The sequence below is a fragment of the Brachypodium distachyon genome, chromosome 3 (assembly GCF_000005505.3).
Source record: "Brachypodium distachyon strain Bd21 chromosome 3, Brachypodium_distachyon_v3.0, whole genome shotgun sequence".
In the NCBI taxonomy this organism is placed as follows: Eukaryota; Viridiplantae; Streptophyta; class Magnoliopsida; order Poales; family Poaceae; genus Brachypodium; species Brachypodium distachyon.
The window spans coordinates 51,190,147-51,196,146 of NC_016133.3; the positions used below are offsets into that span (position 1 = coordinate 51,190,147).

General features: G+C 40.4%; 1 long non-coding RNA gene across 2 annotated transcripts; it reads right to left on the reverse strand.

Moving 5' to 3' along the window:
• Positions 1 to 1,796: 1,796 nt before the first annotated feature.
• LOC106866314 lies at positions 1,797 to 5,772 on the reverse strand. 2 transcript variants are annotated; one of them, XR_002965411.1, is made up of 2 exons: positions 5,239 to 5,772; positions 1,797 to 4,971 (listed from the first exon to the last, which is right to left on the reverse strand). It is a non-coding gene; the product is annotated as an uncharacterized LOC106866314 (long non-coding RNA). The 2 variants fall into 2 exon arrangements; XR_001406657.2 differs by having other exon boundaries at positions 1,797 to 4,808; positions 5,239 to 5,769.
• Between the last annotated feature and the right edge of the window lie 228 nt (positions 5,773 to 6,000).

The following is a 6,000-nucleotide window of genomic DNA, read 5'->3' on the forward strand; positions in this document are numbered from 1 at the left end:
TGCCCAACCCACCCACCCACCCACCTCGCGCCACAGCAGGTACGCGGAAAAAGCCAAGAGGCCTAGAAAAAGATGGTGTGCACATTTATGCTAGAGCTCAACATTTACGACAATATCTCGGAAAAAATGCATAATCTCCGAAAGAAATCGTGTATATGTTTTGGTAGGTTCGATTTGCATTGTGTAAATGTTGATGATATATTATAGATCATAAATGTCAAGGTTTATATTGTAAAAATAGGAGGAGTAAATAGAAAAGACTTCGTATCTATCTCTCAACAGTAAGCACATCCATACAAGAAAAAACAATATAGGACATTCGACCAATTAGCTATACGGAGTGATTGTCTCCCCCCCTCATCCAGTTCACTGCCATCACAAAAGAGTGGGTATGCATGCAAAGAAAGCAAAGATCCCAACAATAGAAAGAGTGTATGATGACCCTACGATAGAAATAAGTTTTCTTTAGGAACGGGGGCAAAAACTTTGTCTCGGTCCATTAATTAAGAGAGAGAGCAAGAGCTCATCAAACCCAAAGTAACAAGTTTGATAACATCAATTTAACATCCCAAAAAAAAATCCCTTTTTGGAATGTTAATACAAAAATATTTTAATTAGATTTGTACAGTTGAACAACTTTTGTTGAGATATGCTGGATTTTCTAGTGCATTTAAAAATCTTTAGAACTTGTTTGAACTTTTCTCACCACGTCTGAAGTTTCAAAACAAGAGTGGATTAAAACAGCTATCCAAATTGCACAACATGTTTGGAAGATTTATACAAGTTCAGTGTATTCCATTTGGACCCATTTGCATTTTTGTTGTTATTTGAATTTTTGAAATCATTGGAACGATTTTCTAAAACTCATTTAATGAGTTAAGAGAGGAAATAACATGACTTTCCCAAATATAAAGTTGGAAAACTGAAAAGAGTTCACATAAGTTTTATTTGGTGTCAATTATTTTGGAGTTTACTGAGCACTAAGATTTTTAGTGATTTATTTGGAATTTAGTTTGAGAACATAAGAGCAAAAACACACTTAAACGACTTATGCAAAATGGTAGTAATAGTGCAGTAGCAACACATGCATTTTACTAGTCCTTCTAAATAGTAATTTTTTGTGTAGTTGTCCGCGCGAGAGGGGAGTCCAACGATTAGTCCAAATAATACTTATAGAGTTTTTGGTTTCCTGCATGCATCCCCCGGCCTACCAACCTTTCTATTTGTTGAAGCATGAGTGAATTCTTTTCTATTGTAGGGTCATCATACACTTTTTCTCTTTTTATAGTAGGGATCTTTACTTTCTTTGCATGCATACCCACTCTTTTCTGATGGCAGTGAACGGGACGAAGGGAGAGGAGACGATCACGCCGTTGAATGGTCATGCTCTAATCATTTCTTATATTGTTTTTTTCTTCTATGGATGCGTTTACTTTAGGGAAATAGATATGAAGTCTTATCTATTTACTCCTCCTATTTTTAAATATAAACCTTGACATTTATGATCTCAAATAATATAGCATCAACATTTACAGAATGCAAATCGAACTTACCAAGACATATACACGATTTCTTTCCAAGATTTTGCATATTTTTTCCGAGATATTGCCATAAATGTTAGAGCTCTACACACCCTCTTTTTATAGGTCTCTTAGCTTTTTCCATGTACTAGCTTCCTCCAATACGTTTTCGTTTTGTATGCATGTACTTTTTGTTGAATTTTTTTTATTTACTCCCTCAGATATCTCCCTCGACATTCCCCTAAATAATACAACACCACACATTTTCTAGCCGTATGGTCGAGTACATTCTTTTCCTGTGATTTTGCATCTTTTTGGGATATCAACATAATTGTTAGAACGTCAGCATAAATGTATACACATTTTTCCATTGTATAGAGCTACTGTATAAATATACACCCCGTCTCTGTAGGGCTCTCCATTGTACTGCTCTTGGCTTCCTTTGCCTACCTTCCCAGCTTCTTTTGGCCCTTTCTAGTTGTCATGACCCTTTTTCACCATCGTCTCTCTTCTTACTCATCCCTTAGGCATACAGCCCCATGTTTCACACATCTCCGTCGGCCGTCAGAATTCGGATGCCGCAAGTCATGTCCTTCCTTGCCATACTCATCGTATAGGGGGCACGTACCTGCACGCGGCCTCCTAAGGTAGTAGTACATCAGCTGAATTTCGTGTTCTGGGGGCAGGAAAGGAAAGGAAAGGTGGCGGCCATTTCGCCATGTATCCTCATGATGGTGGCACCGTGTACACCTACAGGCATGGCCGGCAACGTCCTTTCTCCACCGCCGTCTTTGATGAAGACGCCGCCATGTCTGTCAGCCTTGTTCCGTTTCTGCCTCCGTCTTCTGTGCAGACGCCACCGACTGTGACAAATTCCGAGGTTTTGCTAGCCACTAGAGCTGGCGCTAGCACCGGCCATGACGTCGTCAACTTCCATGACAACAACGACAATCTCATGGACGTTCTCCGTGGCGGTAGCAGTAACAACGAGGCTGGAGCGAGAGGGTCCGGCTACAACCGAACGCAACGACACGTTGGCACTCATCAGGATCCGGTCAGAGATAGACAATGTCTTTCGCAACGCCAGCCTCAAAGTGCCTGTCTGGGAGGTCTCAAGGTGAAAACAAATCAGAGTGGTCCTACATATATCGGTCGCTTAATGTTGTGTGTCCTGTTAGACAGGTGTGACATTTTCTTCCTTCTACTCTCATATTAAGTGATTCAAATTTGTCCAAATATGGATGTATCTATGCCTAAAAAGCATCTAGATACATGTAATAGAAAGTCACTTAATATAGGACGGAGGGAGTAATACATATGCATGCAGTGGTTTGCATGTACTTCTAGAAAACAAATCTACAATCGAAAGGGCATCTATGGAAGAATTTCCCAACGATTGGAATCCTACAAGAAAATTCCTTGAAATTCGTACAATCTAGACAAGGCCTTAATATATATGGTGGCCTTAATATCTGCACATGTAGTCTAAATACAAGTAGTCTCGTCCTGAAAGTACCTCCCTACGAAGCAACAGGAATACTAAGGGCCCATTTGGATTCAAAGATTTTCATATGCGTTTTGTGGGATTTCAATCTATAGTAGCCTCTTGGATAAATGAAATGATACAAGTAAATTTCTATGCATTGCTTTCCCACATCTCAATTCTATAGATTGGTCGTAAAAAGCATGTTTGTACTAAATTCCTGTGAATGTATTGAAGGAGGAAGCTTCCTAAATTCTTGTGTGCTAGTTGCCTGCAGAATTTGAGAAGCCATGAAATCTAAATCCAACAATTTTCTTATTGTTGGGAGCTATGTGTTCCGAAGATGCAGTATTGGTGAAAAGATACAAAACTATAAGAACTAAGAAATCTAAATACAGAGCTCTAAATGAATCATATGGTGGAACAGAAATATAAAGATGTAGAGTAATGAGAATTTATGAGCAACTTACTACCAATAAGCTGTACGCATTCCAAAAAATGACAATGAGAACACGATATGCACTAAGTACATGAGTGTTACTCGAAAATATAGCCGGTGCTTTGTACCATGGTTAGAAAGCAAAGGGTAAAGATAAATGGTTTAGTAATAAACTAATAATGAGTTAAAATTGATCAGCCACATAAGTCATCGCAGAACATGTTATGAATCCAGTACAGAAAGTGAACCATTGTACTTCTTGCATACCAAAAGACGTCTTATTTCGAGCACTGTAAAGACATGTAGCATAAGCCACGATAATATGCTTATTAGTTCGAACTCATGCAGGATTTTATCACAGATTCTTAAAATCAAAACAATTTCTATACTGAAAATTTCTTAGCTGCAGATGTGTGATCTCTGCTGCATTCTTAGGCTCACATAAACATCTCTTTAAGCCTCTAGCTGAATAGCTGAATAAAAAAAATGGCATCTAAACAATACAGGATACTCCATACAACCATGCACAACAAAGAAGATAATAAGCTCGAAATGTAACAATAGGATGATGGACTGGAATTGCATAATCAGTATAAGTACAAGAACAAATGCAACATTTTCTAGTGACGAGCGGTTCAGAATATTTGAAAACTGTTATTGCACTTTTTTTCCTCCCATATATACATACAGGTTTGCCAACATCACATGATAGATTACTGTTTTTGTGGTTTTCCAAAAACAAATGTGGTTTCAAGAAACATGGTATCATAGTGGAGTACACATAAAAAAAAACAGACTTACTGATCAAGGTTTCTTACAGACTCACAGGATTTTATCACAGATTCTTAAAATCAAAACAATTTCTATACTGAAAATTTCTTAGCTGCAGATGTGTGATCTCTGCTGCATTTTTAGGCTCACATAAACATCTCTTTAAGGCTCTGGCTGAATAGCTAAATAAAAAAAGCAGGGATGCACTCTTAAACATAAAATGTGGACAATGTATGGCATTTAAACAATACAGGATACTCCATACAACCATGCACAACAAAGAAGATAATAAGCTCGAAATGTAAAAATAGGATGGACTGGAATTGCAGAATTAGTCTAAGTACAAGAACAAATGCAACATTTTCTAGTGACGAGCAGTTCAGAATATTTGAAAACTGTTATTGCATTGTTTCCAGTATATACATACAGGTTTGCCAACACCACATGATAGATTACTGTTTTTGTGGGTTTCCAAACAAAAATGTGGTTTCAAGTAACATGTTATCGTAGTTGAGTACACATGAAAAAAAAACAGACTTACTGATAAATGTCCGCATCTCATGACAATCTGATTGTTTGCAATCTTGTTCACAATCTGCTAAAGCAGGTAAATTTGTTTTTTTAGGTGCAAGTCAATTTGTTAAGAATAAACGTAGAGAAATAAACTTATGGGTAAGATAAATTGGTAAAAGAAATCACCAAATGGTAGCAAAAACAACTTCTGATTAATAACCATGAATCAATTTGTATAAACTGAGCTGCATAGGGAATAGCAAAATTGTCAACCATTAGCACCCCATCATGGGTATGAAGGAATATAGAAAGACCCATATGCTTGTCCTCAAGTCAAGAATCTTAGTCCACATCTTTTCACAATCCGATTGCTTCCAATCTTCTTATCAGGTCAATTTGTTTTTTTAGGTGCAGGTCAAATTATTCAGCATAAACGTAGAGAAATAAAAATAATGAATGAGACCGGTAGGAAAAAAATTCACAAAATCATTGCAAAAACAACTTCAGCATACCTGGAGATAGCCTGAGGCTGAGCGATGGGCAAAGATCGTGGCCGCTGGAGAACTCGTGGTGGGGTGAGGAAGGGCCTAGCTAGTGAAACTGCTCTGCTATCAGGGGAATCCATCGGAGAATCACCAAAAAGTTGGAAAAAACAACACTTAGGTGTGGGTTAGGGAATGCTTTGTTGTCCCTTCCCCTCGGCGCCCCACTGCGACCACAGCACGCCGGTGAAGGCGAGCGGCAGAGGCGCAGTTGGATGGCGAGCGGCGGCGGAGTTCGGTGGCGAGGCTATGCTGGTGGCGCACACCGCGGAGGCCCGCGGCGCGCGATGGCCGCGTACGACGGGAAAGCGGCGGGGGTGGTGTTCCGCGTCGGGCGGCTTGGCGTTGGCGTTGAGTGGCCTCCGTGGCGGTGCTAGGCGGCGGACGTGCATCGTGGAGGCTCACGGCGCGCTAGGGCGGGATGGAACGGGGACGCGGCGGCGGCGGCGGATGTCCAGAGCGTGCGAAGGAGGTTGGCCAAACGGGCCACACCAGCCAACATCTCAACCGGGCCTTCCCTAAAATAAACATCTCAACCGGGCCAAGCTGAGCCAAGGCAGCCGAACGTTTCACTAGCTTGCTCCGGGCTCCGGCTTCTGTCCGTAGCGGGCCTAGTCGTGGGCTGGGCTTATTAAGAACATGGTGCAAGCAAAACCAAGCAAAAGAAAAGGCCGTGCCGTTTCACCGTTCCAAATGGCTTCAGTCAGAATCACCCAGTAGCCATAATTCCAC